The sequence below is a fragment of the Manacus candei genome, unplaced genomic scaffold (assembly GCF_025592945.1).
Source record: "Manacus candei isolate 608988 ecotype Guabito, Panama unplaced genomic scaffold, ASM2559294v1 h1tg000023l, whole genome shotgun sequence".
Classification (NCBI taxonomy): Eukaryota; Metazoa; Chordata; class Aves; order Passeriformes; family Pipridae; genus Manacus; species Manacus candei.
In genome coordinates this window covers 27,775,274-27,799,225 of record NW_026138071.1, presented here as the reverse complement: position 1 = coordinate 27,799,225, position 23,952 = coordinate 27,775,274, and the positions used below count along the sequence as shown (strand labels likewise).

The window sequence follows — 23,952 nt, the reverse complement described above, 5'->3', positions numbered from 1 at the left end:
CTTGGCTGGGAAGAAGGGCACCTGGCTTTATAGAGCTCCAGCTGCCAATCCCACTGCCAAAATGGCGTACGTTTGAAGATTCCTTCCAGAGCAAAGAGGTCAGGACAGAAAGCTCTTGCTGCCATGGAGTACCCAGGCTGGCCCACCAAATGCACCCAAGAGCCAAAGGTTGCAGGCTTGCTTGGCTGGGGAGAAGGGCTCTTGGCTTTATAGAGCTCCAGCTGCCAATCTCACTGCCCAAATTCCGTACGTTTGAAGATTCCTCCCAGGGCAAAGAGGTCAGGACAGAAAGCTCTTGCTGCCATGGAGTACTTTGGCTGCCCCACCAAATACACCAGAGAACCAAAGGTTGCAGGCTTGTATGGCTGGGGAGAAGGACTCTTGGCTTTATACAGCTCCAGCTGCCAGTCCCACTGCCCAAATGGCGTACGTTTGAAGATTCCGCCCAGAGCAAAGAGGTCTGGACAGAAAGCTCTTGCTGCCATGGAGTACCCAGGCTTGCCCACAAAATGCACCAGAGAGCCAAAGGTTGCAGGCTTGTATGGCTGGGGAGAAGGGCTCTTGGCTTTATACAGCTCCAGCTGCCAATCTTGCTGCCCAAATGGCGTACGTTTGAAGATTCCTTCCAGAGCAAAGGGGCCAGGACAGAAAGCTCTTGCTGCCATGGAGTACCCAGGCTGGTCCACAAAATGCACCAGAGAACCCAAGGTTGCAGGCTACCTTGGCTGGGAAGAAGGGCACCCTGCTTTATACAGCTCCAGCTGCCAATCCAACTGCCCAAATTCCGTACGTTTGAAGATTCCTTCCAGAGCAAAGAGGTCAGGACAGAAAGCTCTTGCTGCCATGGAGTATCCAGGCTGGCCCAACAAATGCACCAGAGAGCCAAAGGTTGCAGGCTTGCTTGGCTGGGGAGAAGGGCTCTTGCCTTTATACAGCTCCAGCTGCCAATCTTGCTGCCCAAATTCTGTACGTTTGAAGATTGCTCCCAGAGCAAAGAGGTCAGGACAGAAAGCTCTTGCTGCCATGGAGTACCCAGGCTGGCCCACCAAATGCACCAGAGAACCAAAGGTTGCACGCGTGCTTGGCTGGGGAGAAGGGCTCTTGGCTTTATAGAGCTCCAGCTGCCAATCCCACTGCCCAAATGGCGTACGTTTGAAGGTTCCTCCCAGAGGAAAGGGGTCTGGACAGAAAGCTCTTGCTGCCATGGAGTACCCAGGCTGGTCCACAAAATGCACCTGAGAACCCAAGGTTGCAGGCTACCTTGGCTGGGAAGAAGGGCACCTGGCTTTATACAGCTCCAGTTGCCAATCCCACTGCCCAAATTCCGTACGTTTGAAGATTACTTCCTGAGCAAAGAGGTCAGGACAGAAAGCTCTTGCTGCCATGGAGTATCCAGGCTGGCCCAACAAATGCACCAGAGAACCAAAGGTTGCAGGCTTGCTTGGCTGGGGAGAAGGGCTCTTGGCTTTATAGAGTTCTAGCTGTCAATTTGGCTGCCCAAATTCCGTACGTTTGAAGATTCCTCCCAGAGCAAAGGGGCCAGGACAGAAAGCTCTTGCTGCCATGGAGTATCCAGGCTGGCCCACCAAATGCACCAGAGAGCCAAAGGTTGCAGGCTTGCTTGGTTGGGGAGAAGGGCTCTTGGCTTTATAGAGCTCCAGCTGCCAGTCCCACAGCCCAATGGCGTACGTTTGAAGATTCCTTCCAGAGCAAAGGGGCCAGGACAGAAAGCTCTTGCTGCCATGGAGTACCCAGGCTGGCCCACAAAACGCACCAGAGAACCCAAGGTTGCAGGCTTGCTTGGCTGGGAAGAAGGGCACCTGGCTTTATACAGCTCCAGCTGCCAATCCCACTGCCCAAATTCCATACCTTTGAAGATTCCTCCCAGGGCAAAGAGGTCAGGACAGAAAGCTCTTGCTGCCATGGAGTACTTAGGCTGGCCCACCAAATACACCAGAGAACCAAAGGTTGTAGGCTTCTTTGGCTCGGGAGAAGGGCTCTTGGCTTTATACAGCTCCAGCTGCCAATCTTGCTGCCCAAATTCCGTACGTTTGAAGATTCGTCTCAGAGCGAAGAGGTCTGGACAGAAAGCTCTTGCTGCCATGGAGTACCCAGGCTGGCCCCCCAAATCCACCCAAGAGCAAAAGGTTGCAGGTTACCTTGGCTGGAAAGAAGAGTACGTGGCTTTATACAGCTCCAGCTGCCAATCCCACTGCCAAAATGGCGTACGTTTGAAGATTCCTCCCAGAGCAAAGGGGCCAGGACAGAAAGCTCTTGCTGCCATGGAGTACCAAGGCTGGCCCACCAAATGCACCAGAGAGCCAAAGGTTGCACGCGTGCTTGGCTGGGGAGAAGGGCTCTTGGCTTTATAGAGCTCCAGCTGCCAATCCCACTGCCCAAATGGCGTACGTTTGAAGATTCCTCCCAGAGCAAAGGGGTCAGGACAGAAAGCTCTTGCTGCCATGGAGTACCCAGGCTGGCCCACCAAATGCAGCGAAGAACCAAAGGTTGCAGGTTTGCTTGGCTGGGGAGAAGGGCTCTTGGCTTTAGAGAGCCCCAGCTGCCAATCCCACTGCCCAAATTCCGTACGTTTGAAGATTCCTCCCAGAGCAAAGGGGTCTGGACAGAAAGCTCTTACTGCCATGGAGTACCCAGGCTGGCCCACAAAATGCACCAAAGAGCAAAAGGTTGCAGGCTACCTTGGCTGGGAAGAAGGGCACCTGGCTTTATAGAGCTCCAGCTGCCAATCCCACTGCCCAAATTCCGTACCTTTGAAGATTCCTCCCAGGGCAAAGAGGTCAGGACAGAAAGCTCTTGCTGCCATGGAGTACTTAGGCTGGCCCACCAAATACACCAGAGAACCAAAGGTTGTAGGCTTCTTTGGCTCGGGAGAAGGGCTCTTGGCTTTATACAGCTCCAGCTGCCAATCTTGCTGCCCAAATTCCGTACGTTTGAAGATTCGTCTCAGAGCGAAGAGGTCTGGACAGAAAGCTCTTGCTGCCATGGAGTATCCAGGCTGGCCCCCCAAATCCACCCAAGAGCAAAAGGTTGCAGGTTACCTTGGCTGGAAAGAAGAGTACGTGGCTTTATACAGCTCCAGCTGCCAATCCCACTGCCAAAATGGCGTACGTTTGAAGATTCCTCCCAGAGCAAAGGGGCCAGGACAGAAAGCTCTTGCTGCCATGGAGTACCAAGGCTGGCCCACCAAATGCACCAGAGAGCCAAAGGTTGCACGCGTGCTTGGCTGGGGAGAAGGGCTCTTGGCTTTATAGAGCTCCAGCTGCCAATCCCACTGCCCAAATGGCGTACGTTTGAAGATTCCTCCCAGAGCAAAGAGGTCAGGACAGAAAGCTCTTGCTGCCATGGAGTACCCAGGCTGGCCCACCAAATGCACCGAAGAACCAAAGGTTGCAGGTTTGCTTGGCTGGGGAGAAGGGCTCTTGGCTTTAGAGAGCCCCAGCTGCCAATCCCACTGCCCAAATTCCGTACGTTTGAAGATTCCTCCCAGAGCAAAGGGGTCTGGACAGAAAGCTCTTACTGCCATGGAGTACCCAGGCTGGCCCACAAAATGCACCAAAGAGCAAAAGGTTGCAGGCTACCTTGGCTGGGAAGAAGGGCACCTGGCTTTATACAGCTCCAGCTGCCAATCCCACTGCCCAAATGGCGTACGTTTGAAGATTCCTTCCAGAGCAAAGAGGTCAGGACAGAAAGCTCTTGCTGCCATGGAGTACCCAGGCTGGCCCACCAAATCCACCCAAAAACCAAAGGTAGCAGGCTTGCTTCGCTGGGGAGAAGGGCACCTGGCCTTATAAAGCTCCAGCTGCCAATCCCACTGCCCAAATTCCGTACGTTTGAAGATTGCTCCCAGAGCAAAGGGGCCAGGACAGAAAGCTCTTGCTGCCATGGAGTACCCAGGCTGGCCCACCAAATGCACCAGAGAGCTAAAGGTTGCAGGCTTGCTTGGCTGGGGAGAAGGGCTCTTGGCTTTATAGAGTTCTAGCTGCCAATCTTGCTGCCCAAATGGCGTATGTTTGAAGATTCCTCCCAGAGCAAAGGGGCCAGGACAGAAAGCTCTTGCTGCCATGGAGTACCCAGGCTGGCCCACCAAATCCACCCAAGAACCAAAGGTTGCAGGCTTGCTTGGCTGGGGAGAAGGGACCTTTGCTTTATACAGCTCCAGCTGCCAGTCCCACTGCCCAAATGGCGTACGTTTGATGATTCCGCCCAGAGCAAAGGGGTCTGGACAGAAAGCTCTTGCTGCCATGGAGTACCCGGGCTGGCCCACAAAATGCACCAGAGAACCCAAGGTTGCAGGCTTGCTTGGCTGGGAAGAAGGGCACCTGGCTTTATACAGCTCCAGCTGCCAATCCCACTGACCAAATGGCGTACGTTTGAAGATTCCTCCCAGAGCAAAGAGGTCAGGACAGAAAGCTCTTGCTGCCATGGATTACCCAGGCTGGCCCACCAAATGCACCCAAGAGCCAAAGGTTGCAGGCTTGCTTGGCTGGGGAGAAGGGCTCTTGGCTTTATAGAGCTCCAGCTGCCAATCTCACTGCCCAAATTCCGTACGTTTGAATATTCCTCCCAGGGCAAAGAGGTCAGGACAGAAAGCTCTTGCTGCCATGGAGTACTTAGGCTGCCCCACCAAATACACCAGAGAACCAAAGGTTGCAGGCTTGCTTGGCTGGGGAGAAGGGCTCTTGGCTTTATACAGCTCCAGCTGCCAATCATGCTGCCCAAATGGCGTACGTTTGAAGATTCCTCCCAGAGCAAAGGGGCCACGACAGAAAGCTCTTGCTGCCATGGAGTACCCAGGCTGGCCCACCAAATGCACCCAAGAGCCAAAGGTTGCAGGCTTGCTTGGCTGGGGAGAAGGACTCTTGGCTTTATACAGCTCCAGCTGCCAGTCCCACTGCCCAAATTCTGTACGTTTGAAGATTCCTCCCAGAGGAAAGGGGTCTGGACAGAAAGCTCTTGCTGCCATGGAGTAACCAGGCTGGTCCACAAAATGCACCTGAGAACCCAAGGTTGCAGGCTACCTTGGCTGGGAAGAAGGGCACCTGGCTTTATACAGCTCCAGCTGCCAATCCCACTGCCCAAATTCCGTACGTTTGAAGATTACTTCCAGAGCAAAGAGGTCAGGACAGAAAGCTCTTGCTGCCATGGAGTATCGAAGCTGGCCCAACAAATGCACCACAGAACCAAAGGTTGCAGGCTTGCTTGGCTGGGGAGAAGGGCTCTTGGCTTTATAGAGTTCTAGCTGCCAATTTGGCTGCCCAAATTCCGTACGTTTGAAGATTCCTCCCAGAGCAAAGGGGCCAGGACAGAAACCTCTTGCTGCCATGGAGTACTCAGGCTGGCCCTCAAAATCGACCCAAGAGCAAAAGGTTGCAGGCTTGCTTGGCTGGGAAGAAGGGCACCTGGCTTTATAAAGCTCCAGCTGCCAATCCCACTGCCCAAATTCCGTACGTTTGAAGATTCCTCCCAGAGCAAAGGGGCCAGGACAGAAAGCTCTTGCTGCCATGGAGTACCCAGGCTGGCCCACCAAATGCACCAGAGAGCTAAAGGTTGCAGGCTTGCTTGGCTGGGGAGAAGGGTTCTTGCTTTTTTAGAGCTCCAGCTGCCAATCTTGCTTCCTAAATGGCGTATGTTTGAAGATTCCTCCCAGAGCAAAGGGGCCACGACAGAAAGCTCTTGCTGCCATGGAGTACCCAGGCTGGCCCACCAAATCAAACCAAGAGCCCAAGGTTGCAGGCTTGCTTGGCTGGGGAGAAGGACTCTTGGCTTTATACAGCTCCAGCTGCCAGTCCCACTGCCCAAATGGCGTACGTTTGAAGATTCCTCCCAGAGGAAAGGGGTCTGGACAGAAAGCTCTTGCTGCCATGGAGTAACCAGGCTGGTCCACAAAATGCACCTGAGAACCCAAGGTTGCAGGCTACCTTGGCTGGGAAGAAGGGCACCTGGCTTTATACAGCTCCAGCTGCCAATCCCACTGCCCAAATTCCGTACGTTTGAAGATTACTTCCAGAGCAAAGAGGTCAGGACAGAAAGCTCTTGCTGCCATGGAGCATCGAAGCTGGCCCAACAAATGCACCACAGAACCAAAGGTTGCAGGCTTGCTTGGCTGGGGAGAAGGGCTCTTGGCTTTATAGAGTTCTAGCTGCCAATTTGGCTGCCCAAATTCCGTACGTTTGAAGATTCCTCCCAGAGCAAAGGGGCCAGGACAGAAACCTCTTGCTGCCATGGAGTACTCAGGCTGGCCCTCAAAATCGACCCAAGAGCAAAAGGTTGCAGGCTACCTTGGCTAGGAAGAAGGGCACCTGGCTTTATAAAGCTCCAGCTGCCAATCCCACTGCCCAAATTCCGTACGTTTGAAGATTCCTCCCAGAGCAAAGGGGCCACGACAGAAAGCTCTTGCTGCCATGGAGTATCCAGGCTGGCCCACCAAATGCACCAGAGAACCCAAGGTTGCAGGCTTGCTTGGTTGGGGAGAAGGGCTCTTGGCTTTATACAGCTCCAGCTGCCAATCCCACTGCCCAAATGGCGTACGTTTGAAGATTCCTTCCAGAGCAAAGAGGTCAGGACAGAAAGCTCTTGCTGCCATGGAGTACTTAGGCTGCCCCACCAAATACACCAGAGAACCAAAGGTTGCAGGCTTGCTTGGCTGGGGAGAAGGGCTCTTGGCTTTATACAGCTCCAGCTGCCAATCCCACTGCCCGAATTCCGTACGTTTGAAGATTCCTCCCAGAGCAAAGGGGTCAGGACAGAAAGCTCTTGCTGCCATGGAGTACCCAGGCTGGCCCACCAAATGCACCAGAGAGTCCAAGGTTGCAGGCTTGCTTGGCTGGGGAGAAGGGCTCTTGGCCTTATAGAGCTCCAGCTGCCAATCTTGCTGCCCAAATTCCGTACGTTTGAAGATTCCTCCCAGAGCAAAGAGGTCAGGACAGAAAGCTCTTGCTGCCATGGAGTACCCAGGCTTGCCCAGCAAATCGACCCGAGAGCAAAAGGTTGCAGGCTACCTCGGCTGGGGAGAAGGGCACCTGGCTTTATACAGCTCCAGCTGCCAATCCCACTGCCCAAATGGCGTACGTTTGAAGATTCCTCCCAGAGCAAAGAGGTCAGGACAGAAAGCTCTTGCTGCCATGGAGTACCCAGGCTGGCCCACCAAATGCACCAGAGAGCCAGAGGTTGCAGGCTTGCTTGGCTGGGAAGAAGAGCTCATGGCTTTATACAGCTCCAGCTGCCAATCCCACTGCCCAAATGGCGTACGTTTGAAGATTCCTCCCAGAGCAAAGGGGCCAGGACAGAAACCTCTTGCTGCCATGGAGTACCCAGGCTGGCCCACCAAATGCACCAGAGAACCAAAGGTTGTAGGCTTGCTTGGCTGGGGAGAAGGGCACCTGGCTTTATACAGCTCCAGCTGCCATTCCCACGTCCCAAATGTCGTACGTTTGAAGATTCCTCCCTAAGCAAAGGGGCCAGGACAGAAACCTCTTGCTGCCATGGAGTATCCAGGCTGGCCCACCAAATGCACCAGAGAGCTAAAGGTTGCAGGCATGCTTGGCTGGGGAGAAGGGCTCTTGGCTTTATAGAGCTCCAGCTGCCAATCCCACTGCCCAAATGGCGTACGTTTGAAGATTCCTCCCAGAGCAAAGAGGTCAGGACAGAAAGCTCTTGCTGCCATGGAGTACCCAGGCTGGCCCACCAAATGCACCAGAGAACCAAAGGTTGCAGGCTTGCTTGGCTGCGGAGAAGGGCTCTTGGCTTTATACAGCTCCAGCTGCCAATCTTGCTGCCCAAATGGCGTACGTTTGAAGATTCCTCCCAGAGCAAAGGGGCCAGGACAGAAAGCTCTTGCTGCCATGGAGTACCCAGGCTGGCCGACCAAATCTACCCAAGAACCAAAGGTTGCAGGCTACCTTGGCTGGGGAGAAGGGCACCTGGCTTTATACAGCTCCAGCTGCCAATCCCACTGCCCAAATGGCGTACGTTTGAAGATTCCTCCCAGAGCAAAGGGGCCAGGACAGAAAGCACTTGCTGCCATGGAGTACCCAGGCTGGCCCACCAAATGCACCGAAGAACCAAAGGTTGCAGGTTTGCTTGGCTGGGGAGAAGGGCTCTTGGCTTTAGAGAGCCCCAGCTGCCAATCCCACTGCCCAAATTCCGTACGTTTGAAGATTCCTCCCAGAGCAAAGGGGTCTGGACAGAAAGCTCTTACTGCCATGGAGTACCCAGGCTGGCCCACAAAATGCACCAAAGAGCAAAAGGTTGCAGGCTACCTTGGCTGGGAAGAAGGGCACCTGGCTTTATACAGCTCCAGCTGCCAATCCCACTGCCCAAATGGCGTACGTTTGAAGATTCCTTCCAGAGCAAAGAGGTCAGGACAGAAAGCTCTTGCTGCCATGGAGTACCCAGGCTGGCCCACCAAATCCACCCAAGAACCAAAGGTAGCAGGCTTGCTTCGCTGGGGAGAAGGGACCTTTGCTTTATACAGCTCCAGCTGCCAGTCCCACAGCCCGAATTTCGTACGTTTGAAGATTCCTCCCAGAGCAAAGGGGCCAGGACAGAAAGCTCTTGCTGCCATGGAGTACCCAGGCTGGCCCACCAAATCGACCCAAGAGCAAAAGGTTGCAGGCTACCTTGGCTGGGAAGAAGGGCACCTGGCCTTATAAAGCTCCAGCTGCCAATCCCACTGCCCAAATTCCGTACGTTTGAAGATTGCTCCCAGAGCAAAGGGGCCAGGACAGAAAGCTCTTGCTGCCATGGAGTACCCTGGCTGGCCCACCAAATGCACCAGAGAGCTAAAGGTTGCAGGCTTGCTTGGCTGGGGAGAAGGGCTCTTGGCTTTATAGAGTTCTAGCTGCCAATCTTGCTGCCCAAATGGCGTATGTTTGAAGATTCCTCCCAGAGCAAAGGGGCCAGGACAGAAACCTCTTGCTGCCATGGAGTACCCAGGCTGGCCCACCAAATCCACCCAAGAACCAAAGGTTGCAGGCTTGCTTGGCTGGGGAGAAGGGACCTTTGCTTTATACAGCTCCAGCTGCCAGTCCCACTGCCCAAATGGCGTACGTTTGATGATTCCGCCCAGAGCAAAGGGGTCTGGACAGAAAGCTCTTGCTGCCATGGAGTACCCGGGCTGTCCCACAAAATGCACCAGAGAACCCAAGGTTGCAGGCTTGCTTGGCTGGGAAGAAGGGCACCTGGCTTTATACAGCTCCAGCTGCCAATCCCACTGCCAAAATGGCGTACGTTTGAAGATTCCTTCCAGAGCAAAGAGGTCAGGACAGAAAGCTCTTGCTGCCATGGATTACCCAGGCTGGCCCACCAAATGCACCCAAGAGCCAAAGGTTGCAGGCTTGCTTGGCTGGGGAGAAGGGCTGTTGGCTTTATAGAGCTCCAGCTGCCAATCTCACTGCCCAAATTCCGTACGTTTGAATATTCCTCCCAGGGCAAAGAGGTCAGGACAGAAAGCTCTTGCTGCCATGGAGTACTTAGGCTGCCCCACCAAATACACCAGAGAACCAAAGGTTGCAGGCTTGCTTGGCTGGGGAGAAGGGCTCTTGGCTTTATACAGCTCCAGCTGCCAATCATGCTGCCCAAATGGCGTACGTTTGAAGATTCCTCCCAGAGCAAAGGGGCCAGGACAGAAAGCTCTTGCTGCCATGGAGTACCCAGGCTGGCCGACCAAATCTACCCAAGAACCAAAGGTTGCAGGCTACCTTGGCTGGGGAGAAGGGCACCTGGCTTTATACAGCTCCAGCTGCCAATCCCACTGCCCAAATGGCGTACGTTTGAAGATTCCTCCCAGAGCAAAGGGGCCAGGACAGAAAGCACTTGCTGCCATGGAGTACCCAGGCTGGCCCACCAAATGCACCGAAGAACCAAAGGTTGCAGGTTTGCTTGGCTGGGGAGAAGGGCTCTTGGCTTTAGAGAGCCCCAGCTGCCAATCCCACTGCCCAAATTCCGTACGTTTGAAGATTCCTCCCAGAGCAAAGGGGCCAGGACAGAAAGCTCTTGCTGCCATGGAGTACCCAGGCTGGCCCACCAAATGCACCAGAGAGCTAAAGGTTGCAGGCTTGCTTGGCTGGGGAGAAGGGTTCTTGCTTTTTTAGAGCTCCAGCTGCCAATCTTGCTTCCTAAATGGCGTATGTTTGAAGATTCCTCCCAGAGCAAAGGGGCCACGACAGAAAGCTCTTGCTGCCATGGAGTACCCAGGCTGGCCCACCAAATCAAACCAAGAGCCCAAGGTTGCAGGCTTGCTTGGCTGGGGAGAAGGACTCTTGGCTTTATACAGCTCCAGCTGCCAGTCCCACTGCCCAAATGGCGTACGTTTGAAGATTCCTCCCAGAGGAAAGGGGTCTGGACAGAAAGCTCTTGCTGCCATGGAGTAACCAGGCTGGTCCACAAAATGCACCTGAGAACCCAAGGTTGCAGGCTACCTTGGCTGGGAAGAAGGGCACCTGGCTTTATACAGCTCCAGCTGCCAATCCCACTGCCCAAATTCCGTACGTTTGAAGATTACTTCCAGAGCAAAGAGGTCAGGACAGAAAGCTCTTGCTGCCATGGAGTATCGAAGCTGGCCCAACAAATGCACCACAGAACCAAAGGTTGCAGGCTTGCTTGGCTGGGGAGAAGGGCTCTTGGCTTTATAGAGTTCTAGCTGCCAATTTGGCTGCCCAAATTCCGTACGTTTGAAGATTCCTCCCAGAGCAAAGGGGCCAGGACAGAAACCTCTTGCTGCCATGGAGTACTCAGGCTGGCCCTCAAAATCGACCCAAGAGCAAAAGGTTGCAGGCTACCTTGGCTAGGAAGAAGGGCACCTGGCTTTATAAAGCTCCAGCTGCCAATCCCACTGCCCAAATTCCGTACGTTTGAAGATTCCTCCCAGAGCAAAGGGGCCACGACAGAAAGCTCTTGCTGCCATGGAGTATCCAGGCTGGCCCACCAAATGCACCAGAGAACCCAAGGTTGCAGGCTTGCTTGGTTGGGGAGAAGGGCTCTTGGCTTTATACAGCTCCAGCTGCCAATCCCACTGCCCAAATGGCGTACGTTTGAAGATTCCTTCCAGAGCAAAGAGGTCAGGACAGAAAGCTCTTGCTGCCATGGAGTACTTAGGCTGCCCCACCAAATACACCAGAGAACCAAAGGTTGCAGGCTTGCTTGGCTGGGGAGAAGGGCTCTTGGCTTTATACAGCTCCAGCTGCCAATCCCACTGCCCGAATTCCGTACGTTTGAAGATTCCTCCCAGAGCAAAGGGGTCAGGACAGAAAGCTCTTGCTGCCATGGAGTACCCAGGCTGGCCCACCAAATGCACCAGAGAGTCCAAGGTTGCAGGCTTGCTTGGCTGGGGAGAAGGGCTCTTGGCCTTATAGAGCTCCAGCTGCCAATCTTGCTGCCCAAATTCCGTACGTTTGAAGATTCCTCCCAGAGCAAAGAGGTCAGGACAGAAAGCTCTTGCTGCCATGGAGTACCCAGGCTTGCCCAGCAAATCGACCCGAGAGCAAAAGGTTGCAGGCTACCTCGGCTGGGGAGAAGGGCACCTGGCTTTATACAGCTCCAGCTGCCAATCCCACTGCCCAAATGGCGTACGTTTGAAGATTCCTCCCAGAGCAAAGAGGTCAGGACAGAAAGCTCTTGCTGCCATGGAGTACCCAGGCTGGCCCACCAAATGCACCAGAGAGCCAGAGGTTGCAGGCTTGCTTGGCTGGGAAGAAGGGCTCATGGCTTTATACAGCTCCAGCTGCCAATCCCACTGCCCAAATGGCGTACGTTTGAAGATTCCTCCCAGAGCAAAGGGGCCAGGACAGAAACCTCTTGCTGCCATGGAGTACCCAGGCTGGCCCACCAAATGCACCAGAGAACCAAAGGTTGTAGGCTTGCTTGGCTGGGGAGAAGGGCACCTGGCTTTATACAGCTCCAGCTGCCATTCCCACGTCCCAAATGTCGTACGTTTGAAGATTCCTCCCTAAGCAAAGGGGCCAGGACAGAAACCTCTTGCTGCCATGGAGTATCCAGGCTGGCCCACCAAATGCACCAGAGAGCTAAAGGTTGCAGGCATGCTTGGCTGGGGAGAAGGGCTCTTGGCTTTATAGAGCTCCAGCTGCCAATCCCACTGCCCAAATGGCGTACGTTTGAAGATTCCTCCCAGAGCAAAGAGGTCAGGACAGAAAGCTCTTGCTGCCATGGAGTACCCAGGCTGGCCCACCAAATGCACCAGAGAACCAAAGGTTGCAGGCTTGCTTGGCTGCGGAGAAGGGCTCTTGGCTTTATACAGCTCCAGCTGCCAATCTTGCTGCCCAAATGGCGTACGTTTGAAGATTCCTCCCAGAGCAAAGGGGCCAGGACAGAAAGCTCTTGCTGCCATGGAGTACCCAGGCTGGCCGACCAAATCTACCCAAGAACCAAAGGTTGCAGGCTACCTTGGCTGGGGAGAAGGGCACCTGGCTTTATACAGCTCCAGCTGCCAATCCCACTGCCCAAATGGCGTACGTTTGAAGATTCCTCCCAGAGCAAAGGGGCCAGGACAGAAACCTCTTGCTGCCATGGAGTACCCAGGCTGGCCCACCAAATGCACCGAAGAACCAAAGGTTGCAGGTTTGCTTGGCTGGGGAGAAGGGCTCTTGGCTTTAGAGAGCCCCAGCTGCCAATCCCACTGCCCAAATTCCGTACGTTTGAAGATTCCTCCCAGAGCAAAGGGGTCTGGACAGAAAGCTCTTACTGCCATGGAGTACCCAGGCTGGCCCACAAAATGCACCAAAGAGCAAAAGGTTGCAGGCTACCTTGGCTGGGAAGAAGGGCACCTGGCTTTATAGAGCTCCAGCTGCCAATCCCACTGCCCAAATGGCGTACGTTTGAAGATTCCTTCCAGAGCAAAGAGGTCAGGACAGAAAGCTCTTGCTGCCATCGAGTACCCAGGCTGGCCCACCAAATCCACCCAAGAACCAAAGGTAGCAGGCTTGCTTCGCTGGGGAGAAGGGACCTTTGCTTTATACAGCTCCAGCTGCCAGTCCCACAGCCCGAATTCCGTACGTTTGAAGATTCCTCCCAGAGCAAAGGGGCCACGACAGAAAGCTCTTGCTGCCATGGAGTACCCAGGCTGGCCCACTAAATCGACCCAAGAGCAAAAGGTTGCAGGCTACCTTGGCTGGGAAGAAGGGCACCTGGCCTTATAAAGCTCCAGCTGCCAATCCCACTGCCCAAATTCCGTACGTTTGAAGATTGCTCCCAGAGTAAAGGGGCCAGGACAGAAAGCTCTTGCTGCCATGGAGTACCCAGGCTGGCCCACCAAATGCACCAGAGAGCTAAAGGTTGCAGGCTTGCTTGGCTGGGGAGAAGGGCTCTTGGCTTTATAGAGTTCTAGATGCCAATCTTGCTGCCCAAATGGCGTATGTTTGAAGATTCCTCCCAGAGCAAAGGGGCCAGGACAGAAACCTCTTGCTGCCATGGAGTACCCAGGCTGGCCCACCAAATCCACCCAAGAACCAAAGGTTGCAGGCTTGCTTGGCTGGGGAGAAGGGACCTTTGCTTTATACAGCTCCAGCTGCCAGTCCCACTGCCCGAATTCCTTACGTTTGAAGATTCCTCCCAGAGCAAAGGGGCCACGACAGAAAGCTCTTGCTGCCATGTAGTACCCAGGCTGGCCCACCAAATCCACCCAAGAGCCAAAGGTTGCAGGCTTGCTTGGCTGGGAAGAAGGGCTCTTGGCTTTATAGAGTTCCAGCTGCCAGTCCCATTGCCCAATGGCGTACGTTTGAAGATTCCTCCCAGAGTAAAGAGGTCAGGGCAGAAAGCTCTTGCTGTCATGGAGTATCCAGGCTGGCCCAACAAATGCACCAGAGAACCAAAGGTTGCAGGCTTGCTTGGCTGGGGAGAAGGGCTCTTGGCTTTATAGAGTTCTAGCTGCCAATTTGGCTGCCCAAATTCCGTACGTTTAAAGATTCCTCCCAGAGCAAAGGGGCCAGGACAGAAAGCTCTTGCTGCCATGGAGTACCCAGGCTGGCCCACCAAATCAAACCAAGAGCCAAAGGTTGCAGGCTTGCTTGGCTGGGGAGAAGGACTCTTGGCTTTATACAGCTCCAGCTGCCAGTCCCACTGCCCAAATGGCGTACGTTTGAAGATTCCGCCCAGAGCAAAGGGGTCTGGACAGAAAGCTCTTGCTGCCATGGAGTACCCAGGCTTGCCCACAAAATGCACCAGAGAGCCAAAGGTTGCAGGCTTGCTTGGCTGGGGAGAAGGGCTCTTGGCTTTATACAGCTCCAGCTGCCAATCTTGCTGCCCAAATGGCGTACGTTTGAAGATTCCTTCCAGAGCAAAGGGGCCAGGACAGAAAGCTCTTGCTGCCATGGAGTACCCAGGCTGGTCCACAATATGCACCAGAGAACCCAAGGTTGCAGGCTACCTTGGCTGGGAAGAAGGGCACCCTGCTTTATACAGCTCCAGCTGCCAATCCAACTGCCCAAATTCCGTACGTTTGAAGATTCCTTCCAGAGCAAAGAGGTCAGGACAGAAAGCTCTTGCTGCCATGGAGTACCCAGGCTGGCCCACCAAATGCACCAGAGAGCTAAAGGTTGCACGCGTGCTTGGCTGGGGAGAAGGGCTCTTGGCTTTATACAGCTCCAGCTGCCAATCTTGCTGCCCAAATTCCGTACGTTTGAAGATTCCTCCCAGAGCAAAGGGGCCAGGACAGAAAGCTCTTGCTGCCATGGAGTACCCAGGCTGGCCCACCAAATGCACCCAAGAGCCAAAGGTTGCAGGCTTGCTTGGCTGGGGAGAAGGACTCTTGGCTTTATACAGCTCCAGCTGCCAGTCCCACTGCCCAAATGGCGTACGTTTGATGATTCCGCCCAGAGCAAAGGGGCCAGGACAGAAAGATCTTGCTGCCATGGAGTACCCAGGCTGGCCCACCAAATGCACCAGAGAGCTAAAGGTTGCAGGCTTGCTTGGCTGGGGAGAAGGGTTCTTGCTTTTTTAGAGCTCCAGCTGCCAATCTTGCTGCCTAAATGGCGTATGTTTTAAGATTCCTCCCAGAGCAAAGGGGCCAGGACAGAAACCTCTTGCTGCCATGGAATACCCAGGCTGGCCCACCAAATCCACCCAAGAAACAAAGGTTGCAGGCTTGCTTGGCTGGGGAGAAGGGCTCTTGGCTTTAGAGAGCCCCAGCTGCCAATCCCACTGCCAAAATGGCGTACGTTTGAAGATTCCTCCCAGAGTAAAGAGGTCAGGACAGAAAGCTCTTTCTGCCATGGAGTATCCAGGCTGGCCCACCAAATCCACCCAAGAACCAAGGGTTGCAGGCTTGCTTCGCTGGGGAGAAGGGACCTTTGCTTTATACAGCTCCAGCTGCCAGTCCCACTGCCCGAATTCCTTACGTTTGAAGATTCCTCCCAGAGCAAAGGGGCCACGACAGAAAGCTCTTGCTGCCATGGAGTACCCAGGCTGGCCCACCAAATCCACCCAAGAGCCCAAGGTTGCAGGCTTACTTGGCTGGGAAGAAGGGCTCTTGGCTTTATAGAGCTCCAGCTGCCAGTCCAACTGCCCAATGGCGTACGTTTGAAGATTCCTCCCAGAGTAAAGAGGTCAGGGCAGAAAGCTCTTGCTGCCATGGAGTACTTAGGCTGCCCCACCAAATACACCAGAGAACCAAAGGTTGCAGGCTTGCTTGGCTGGGGAGAAGGGCTCTTGGCTTTATACAGCTCCAGCTGCCAATCTTGCTGCCCAAATTCCGTACCTTTGAAGATTCGTCTCAGAGCAAAGGGGCCAGGACAGAAAGCTCTTGCTGCCATGGAGTACCCAGGCTGGCCCACCAAATGCACCAGAGAGCCAAAGGTTGCAGGCTTGCTTGGCTGGGGAGAAGGACTCTTGGCTTTATACAGCTCCAGCTGCCAGTCCCACTGCCCAAATGGCGTACGTTTGAAGATTCCTCCCAGAGGAAAGGGGTCTGGACAGAAAGCTCTTGCTGCCATGGAGTACCCAGGCTGGTCCACAAAATGCACCTGAGAACCCAAGGTTGCAGGCTACCTTGGCTGGGGAGAAGGGCACCTGGCTTTATACAGCTCCAGCTGCCAATCCCACTGCCCAAATTCCGTACGTTTGAAGATTACTTCCTGAGCAAAGAGGTCAGGACAGAAAGCTCTTGCTGCCATGGAGTATCCAGGCTGGCCCAACAAATGCACCAGAGAACCAAAGGTTGCAGGCTTGCTTGGCTGGGGAGAAGGGCTCTTGGCTTTATAGAGTTCTAGCTGCCAATTTGGCTGCCCAAATGGCGTACGTTTGAAGATTCCTCCCAGAGCAAAGGGGCCACGACAGAAAGCTCTTGCTGCCATGGAGTATCCAGGCTGGCCCACCAAATGCACCAGAGAACCCAAAGTTGCAGGCTTGCTTGGTTGGGGAGAAGGGCTCTTGGCTTTATACAGCTCCAGCTGCCAATCCCACTGCCCAAATGGCGTACGTTTGAAGATTCCTTCCAGAGCAAAGAGGTCAGGACAGAAAGCTCTTGCTGCCATGGAGTACTTAGGCTGCCCCACCAAATACACCAGAGAACCAAAGGTTGCAGGCTTGCTTGGCTGGGGAGAAGGGCTCTTGGCTTTATACAGCTCCAGCTGCCAATCCCACTGCCCGAATTCCGTACGTTTGAAGATTCCTCCCAGAGCAAAGGGGCCAGGACAGAAAGCTCTTGCTGCCATGGAGTACCCAGGCTTGCCCACCAAATGCACCAGAGAGCCCAAGGTTGCAGGCTTGCTTGGCTGGGGAGAAGGGCTCTTGGCCTTATAGAGCTCCAGCTGCCAATCTTGCTGCCCAAATTCCGTACGTTTGAAGATTCCTCCCAGAGCAAAGAGGTCAGGACAGAAAGCTCTTGCTGCCATGGAGTACCCAGGCTTGCCCAGCAAATCGACCCGAGAGCAAAAGGTTGCAGGCTACCTCGGCTGGGGAGAAGGGCACCTGGCTTTATACAGCTCCAGCTGCCAATCCCACTGCCCAAATGGCGTACGTTTGAAGATTCCTCCCAGAGCAAAGAGGTCAGGACAGAAAGCTCTTGCTGCCATGGAGTACCCAGGCTGGCCCACCAAATGCACCAGAGAGCCAGAGGTTGCAGGCTTGCTTGGCTGGGAAGAAGGGCTCATGGCTTTATACAGCTCCAGCTGCCAATCTTTCTGCCCAAATGGCGTACGTTTGAAGATTCCTCCCAGAGCAAAGGGGCCAGGACAGAAACCTCTTGCTGCCATGGAGTACCCAGGCTGGCCCACCAAATGCACCAGAGAACCAAAGGTTGTAGGCTTGCTTGGCTGGGGAGAAGGGCACCTGGCTTTATACAGCTCCAGCTGCCATTCCCACGTCCCAAATGTCGTACGTTTGAAGATTCCTCCCTAAGCAAAGGGGCCAGGACAGAAAGCTCTTGCTGCCATGGAGTACCCAGGCTGGCCCACCAAATGCACCAGAGAACCCAAGGTTGCAGGCTTGCTTGGTTGGGGAGAAGGGCTCTTGGCTTTATACAGCTCCAGCTGCCAATCCCACTGCCCAAATGGCGTACGTTTGAAGATTCCTTCCAGAGCAAAGAGGTCAGGACAGAAAGCTCTTGCTGCCATGGAGTATCCAGGCTGGCCCACCAAATCCACCCAAGAACCAAGGGTTGCAGGCTTGCTTCGCTGGGGAGAAGGGACCTTTGCTTTATACAGCTCCAGCTGCCAGTCCCACTGCCCAAATTCCTTACGTTTGAAGATTCCTCCCAGAGCAAAGGGGCCACGACAGAAAGCTCTTGCTGCCATGGAGTACCCAGGCTGGCCCACCAAATCCACCCAAGAGCCAAAGGTTGCAGGCTTGCTTGGCTGGGAAGAAGGGCTCTTGGCTTTATAGAGCTCCAGCTGCCAGTCCCACTGCCCAATGGCGTACGTTTGAAGATTCCTCCCAGAGTAAAGAGGTCAGGGCAGAAAGCTCTTGCTGCCATGGAGTACTTAGGCTGTCCCACCAAATACACCAGAGAACCAAAGGTTGCAGGCTTGCTTGGCTGGGGAGAAGGGCTCTTGGGTTTATACAGCTCCAGCTGCCAATCTTGCTGCCCAAATTCCGTACGTTTGAAGATTCGTCTCAGAGCAAAGGGACCAGGACAGAAAGCTCTTGCTGCCATGGAGTACCCAGGCTGGCCCACCAAATGCACCAGAGAGCCAAAGGTTGCAGGCTTGCTTGGCTGGGGAGAAGGACTCTTGGTTTTATACAGCTCCAGCTGCCAGTCCCACTGCCCAAATGGCGTACGTTTGAAGATTACTCCCAGAGGAAAGGGGTCTGGACAGAAAGCTCTTGCTGCCATGGAGTACCCAGGCTGGTCCACAAAATGCACCTGAGAACCCAAGGTTGCAGGCTACCTTGGCTGGGAAGAAGGGCACCTGGCTTTATACAGCTCCAGCTGCCAATCCCACTGCCCAAATTCCGTACGTTTGAAGATTACTTCCAGAGCAAAGAGGTCAGGACAGAAAGCTCTTGCTGCCATGGAGTATCCAGGCTGGCCCAACAAATGCACCAGAGAACCAAAGGTTGCAGGCTTGCTTGGCTGGGGAGAAGGGCTCTTGGCTTTATAGAGTTCTAGCTGCCAATCTTGCTGCCCAAATTCCGTACGTTTGAAGATTCCTCCCAGAGCAAAGGGGCCAGGACAGAAAGCTCTTGCTGCCATGGAGTATCCAGGCTGGCCCACCAAATGCACCAGAGAACCCAAGGTTGCAGGCTTGCTTGGTTGGGGAGAAGGGCTCTTGGCTTTATACAGCTCCAGCTGCCAATCCCACTGCCCAAATGGCGTACGTTTGAAGATTCCTTCCAGAGCAAAGAGGTCAGGACAGAAAGCTCTTGCTGCCATGGAGTACTTAGGCTGCCCCACCAAATACACCAGAGAACCAAAGGTTGCAGGCTTGCTTGGCTGGGGAGAAGGGCTCTTGGCTTTATACAGCTCCAGCTGCCAATCCCACTGCCCGAATTCCGTACGTTTGAAGATTCCTCCCAGAGCAAAGGGGCCAGGACAGAAAGCTCTTGCTGCCATGGAGTACCCAGGCTGGCCCACCAAATGCACCAGAGAGCCCAAGGTTGCAGGCTTGCTTGGCTGGGGAGAAGGGTTCTTGGCCTTATACAGCTCCAGCTGCCAATCTTGCTGCCCAAATTCCGTACGTTTGAAGATTCTTCCCAGAGCAAAGGGGCCAGGACAGAAAGCTCTTGCTGCCATGGAGTACCCAGGCTTGCCCACCAAATCGACCCGAGAGCAAAAGGTTGCAGGCTTGCTTGGCTGGGGAGAAGGGCACCTGGCTTTATACAGCTCCAGCTGCCAATCCCACTGCCCAAATGGCGTATGTTTGAAGATTCCTCCCAGAGCAAAGAGGTCAGGACAGAAAGCTCTTGCTGCCATGGAGTACCCAGGCTGGCCCACCAAATGCACCAGAGAGCCAGAGGTTGCAGGCTTGCTTGGCTGGGAAGAAGGGCTCTTGGCTTTATACAGCTCCAGCTGCCAATCTTGCTGCCCAAATGGCGTACGTTTGAAGATTCCTCCCAGAGCAAAGGGGCCAGGACAGAAAGCTCTTGCTGCCATGGAGTACCCAGGCTGGCCCACCAAATGCACCAGAGAACCAAAGGTTGTAGGCTTTCTTGGCTGGGGAGAAGGGCACCTGGCTTTATACAGCTCCAACTGCCATTCCCACGTCCCAAATGTCGTACGTTTGAAGATTCCTCCCTAAGCAATAGGGCCAGGACAGAAAGCTCTTGCTGCCATGGAGTACCCAGGCTGGTCCACCAAATGCACCAGAGAGCTAAAGGTTGCAGGCATGCTTGGCTGGGGAGAAGGGCTCTTGGCTTTATACAGTTCCACCTGCCAATCTTGCTGCCCAAATTCCGTACGTTTGAAGATTCCTCCCAGAGCAAAGGGGCCAGGACAGAAAGCTCTTGCTGCCATGGAGTACCCAGGCTGGCCCACCAAATCGACCCAAGAGCAAAAGGTTGCAGGCTACCTTGGCTGGGAAGAAGGGCACCTGGCCTTATAAAGCTCCAGCTGCCAATCCCACTGCCCAAATTCCGTACGTTTGAAGATTCCTTCCAGAGCAAAGGGGCCAGGACAGAAAGCTCTTGCTGCCATGGAGTACCCAGGCTGGCCCACCAAATCCACCCAAGAACCAAAGGTTGCAGGCTTGCTTGGCTGGGGAGAAGGGCTCTTGGCTTTAGAGAGCCCCAGCTGCCAATCCCACTGCCCAAATGGCGTACGTTTGAAGATTCCTTCCACAGTAAAGAGGTCAGGACAGAAAGCTCTTGCTGCCATGGAGTATCCAGGCTGGCCCACCAAATCCACCCAAGAACCAAGGGTTGCAGGCTTGCTTCGCTGGGGAGAAGGGACCTTTGCTTTATACAGCTCCAGCTGCCAGTCCCACTGCCTGAATTCCTTACGTTTGAAGATTCCTCCCAGAGTAAAGGGGCCACGACAGAAAGCTCTTGCTGCCATGGAGTACCCAGGCTGGCCCACCAAATGCACCCAAGAGCAAAAGGTTGCAGGCTTGCTTGGCTGGGAAGAAGGGCTCTTGGCTTTATAGAGCTCCAGCTGCCAGTCCCACTGCCCAATGGCGTACGTTTGAAGATTCCTCCCAGAGTAAAGAGGTCAGGGCAGAAAGCTCTTGCTGCCATGGAGTATCCAGGCTGGCCCAACAAATGCACCAGAGAACCAAAGGTTGCAGGCTTGCTTGGCTGGGGAGAAGGGCTCTTGGCTTTATAGAGTTCTAGCTGCCAATTTGGCTGCCCAAATGGCGTACGTTTGAAGATTCCTCCCAGAGCAAAGGGGCCAGGACAGAAAGCTCTTGCTGCCATGGAGTACCCAGGCTGGCCCACCAAATCAAACCAAGAGCCAAAGGTTGCAGGCTTGCTTGGCTGGGGAGAAGGACTCTTGGCTTTATACAGCTCCAGCTGCCAGTCCCACTGCCCAAATGGTGTACGTTTGAAGATTCCTTCCAGAGCAAAGGGGTCTGGACAGAAAGCTCTTGCTGCCATGGAGTACCCAGGCTTGCGCACAAAATGCACCAGAGAGCCAAAGGTTGCAGGCTTGCATGGCTGGGGAGAAGGGCTCTTGGCTTTATACAGCTCCAGCTGCCAATCCCACTGCCCAAATGGCGTACGTTTGAAGATTCCTTCCAGAGCAAAGGGGCCAGGACAGAAAGCTCTTGCTGCCATGGAGTACCCAGGCTGGTCCACAAAATGCACCAGAGAACCCAAGGTTGTAGGCTACCTTGGCTGGGAAGAAGGGCACCCTGCTTTATACAGCTCCAGCTGCCAATCCAACTGCCCAAATTCCGTACGTTTGAAGATTCCTTCCAGAGCAAAGAGGTCAGGACAGAAAGCTCTTGCTGCCATGGAGTATCCAGGCTGGCCCAACAAATGCACCCAAGAGCCAAAGGTTGCAGGCTTCCTTGGCTGGGGAGAAGGGCTCTTGGCTTTATAGAGTTCTAGCTGCCAATTTGGCTGCCCAAATTCCGTACGTTTGAAGATTCCTCCCAGAGCAAAGGGGCCAGGACAGAAAGCTCTTGCTGCCATGGAGTACTTAGGCTGCCCCACCAAATACACCAGAGAACCAAAGGTTGCAGGCTTGCTTGGCTGGGGAGAAGGGCTCTTGGCTTTATACAGCTCCAGCTGCCAGTCCCACTGCCCAAATGGCGTACGTTTGATGATTCCGCCCAGAGCAAAGGTGTCTGGACAGAAAGCTCTTGCTGCCATGGAGTACCCGGGCTGGCCCACAAAATGCACCAGAGAACCCAAGGTTGCAGGCTTGCTTGGCTGGGAAGAAGGGCACCTGGCTTTATAGAGCTCCAGTTGCCAATCCCACTGCCCAAATTCCGTACGTTTGAAGATTGCTTCCAGAGCAAAGAGGTCAGGACAGAAAGCTCTTGCTGCCATGGAGTACCCAGGCTGGCCCAACAAATGCACCCAAGAGCCAAAGGTTGCAGGCTTGCTTGGCTGGGGAGAAGGGCTCTTGGCTTTATAGAGTTCTAGCTGCCAATTTGGCTGCCCAAATTCCGTACGTTTGAAGATTCCTCCAAGAGCAAAGGGGCCAGGACAGAAAGCTCTTGCTGCCATGGAGTATCCAGGCTGGCCCGCCAAATGCACCAGAGAGCCAAAGGTTGCAGGCTTGCTTGGTTGGGGAGAAGGGCTCTTGGCTTTATAGAGCTCCAGCAGCCAGTCCCACTGCCCAATGGCGTACGTTTGAAGATTCCTTCCAGAGCAAAGGGGCCAGGACAGAAAGCTCTTGCTGCCATGGAGTACCCAGGCTGGCCCACAAAACGCACCAGAGAAGCCAAGGTTGCAGGCTTGCTTGGCTGGGAAGAAGGGCACCTGGCTTTATACAGCTCCAGCTGCCAGTCCCACTGCCCAAATGGCGTACGTTTGAAGATTCCTTCCAGAGCAAAGAGGTCAGGACAGAAAGCTCTTGCTGCCATCGAGTACCCAGGCTGGCCCACCAAATGCACCCAAGAGCCAAAGGTTGCAGGCTTGCTTGGCTGGGGAGAAAGGCTCTTGGCTTTATAGAGCTCCAGCTGCCAATCTCACTGCCCAAATTCCGTACGTTTGAAGATTCCTCCCAGGGCAAAGAGGTCAGGACAGAAAGCTCTTGCTGCCATGGAATACTTAGGCTGCCCCACCAAATACACCAGAGAACCAAAGGTTGCAGGCTTGCTTGGCTGGGGAGAAGGGCTCTTGGCTTTATACAGCTCCAGCTGCCAATCTTGCTGCCCAAATTCCGTACGTTTGAAGATTCGTCTCAGAGCAAAGGGGCCAGGACAGAAACCTCTTGCTGCCATGGAGTACCCAGGCTGGCCCACCAAATGCACCCAAGAACCAAAGGTTGCAGGCTTGCTTGGCTGGGGAGAAGGACTCTTGGCTTTATACAGCTCCAGCTGCCAGTCCCACTGCCCAAATGGCGTACGTTTGAAGATTCCTCCCAGAGGAAAGGGGTCTGGACAGAAAGCTCTTGCTGCCATGGAGTACCCAGGCTGGCCCACCAAATGCACCTGAGAACCCAAGGTTGCAGGCTTGCTTGGCTGGGAAGAAGGGCACCTGGCTTTATACAGCTCCAGCTGCCAATCCCACTGCCCAAATTCCGTACGTTTGAAGATTACTTCCAGAGCAAAGAGGTCAGGACAGAAAGCTCTTGCTGCCATGGAGTATCGAAGCTGGCCCAACAAATGCACCACAGAACCAAAGGTTGCAGGCTTGCTTGGCTGGGGAGAAGGGCTCTTGGCTTTATAGAGTTCTAGCTGCCAATTTGGCTGCCCAAATTCCGTACGTTTGAAGATTCCTCCCAGAGCAAAGGGGCCAGGACAGAAACCTCTTGCTGCCATGGAGTACTCAGGCTGGCCCTCAAAATCGACCCAAGAGCAAAAGGTTGCAGGCTACCTTGGCTGGGAAGAAGGGCACCTGGCTTTATAAAGCTCCAGCTGCCAATCCCACTGCCCAAATTCCGTACGTTTGAAGATTCCTCCCAGAGCAAAGGGGCCACGACAGAAAGCTCTTGCTGCCATGGAGTATCCAGGCTGGCCCACCAAATGCACCAGAGAACCCAAGGTTGCAGGCTTGCTTGGTTGGGGAGAAGGGCTCTTGGCTTTATACAGCTCCAGCTGCCAATCCCACTGCCCAAATGGCGTACGTTTGAAGATTCCTTCCAGAGCAAAGAGGTCAGGACAGAAAGCTCTTGCTGCCATGGAGTACCCAGGCTGGCCCACCAAATGCACCAGAGAGTCCAAGGTTGCAGGCTTGCTTGGCTGGGGAGAAGGGCTCTTGGCCTTATAGAGCTCCAGCTGCCAATCTTGCTGCCCAAATTCCGTACGTTTGAAGATTCCTCCCAGAGCAAAGAGGTCAGGACAGAAAGCTCTTGCTGCCATGGAGTACCCAGGCTGGCCCACCAAATGCACCAGAGAGCCAGAGGTTGCAGGCTTGCTTGGCTGGGAAGAAGGG

The 23,952-nt window shown here is 54.3% G+C and overlaps 1 long non-coding RNA gene across 6 annotated transcripts in view; it reads left to right on the top strand.

The window, feature by feature from the left end:
- The window catches only part of LOC127470998 (uncharacterized), a 52,134-nt gene that overhangs the window by 10,553 nt on the left and 17,629 nt on the right, over positions 1–23,952 (top strand). Inside the window, exon 3 of one of the 6 annotated variants that reach the window (XR_007904520.1) lies at positions 18,165–18,191. The exons of 4 other annotated variants lie outside the window; for them this stretch is intronic. This is a non-coding gene — a long non-coding RNA (uncharacterized LOC127470998). Of the gene's footprint in view, positions 1–15,825; positions 15,853–18,164; positions 18,192–23,952 lie in introns of those variants that run through there. One more of the 6 variants, XR_007904521.1, reaches the window with a different exon arrangement.